We start from the raw sequence: 509 nt of genomic DNA, 5'->3' as shown, positions 1-509 counted from the left end.
TCTGCTAATTTTGGTTCAACATCTGGTCCTGCTTCTTTGAAAATGTCCAAAGTTATTCCATCTGGTTCCCTTTTTTTCACATTGCGAGGATGCAGTTTTCACTTCTTCAAAGGTGACATATGGAACGTCTTCCTTAATTACTCACACTTTATCTGGATGGACTTTACTCGGAAAGAACCCCACAATGTGCCCGAACACTCTTTTTCAGTTGATTTTAAGTAAATGTTTTTTTGTTTCATGTGAGAGTGCACATAGAGCAAAGCCATGGGGAAGGTTTTTATGTTTATTATTACGACTGTTTGCTCAGAAAAGCCTCATTGAGTCTGTTAACTTTTCAGGAGGGTCCTGCCAAGTTTTTTTAATCTGTATATTCTAATTACAGTAAATAATTAGCAAGTTTGGAAAATGTTTACCATGATACTGGCACACAGTGGCCTACTCTTGCGATGACAATGGATTCTTTAACCTCGACTGTGACTCAAGACGACACGTATCACTATGGTCATTAC

Source organism: Lampetra fluviatilis, chromosome 5, assembly GCF_964198595.1.
Source record: "Lampetra fluviatilis chromosome 5, kcLamFluv1.1, whole genome shotgun sequence".
NCBI classification, from domain to species: Eukaryota; Metazoa; Chordata; class Hyperoartia; order Petromyzontiformes; family Petromyzontidae; genus Lampetra; species Lampetra fluviatilis.
This window is presented reverse-complemented; position numbering follows the sequence as displayed.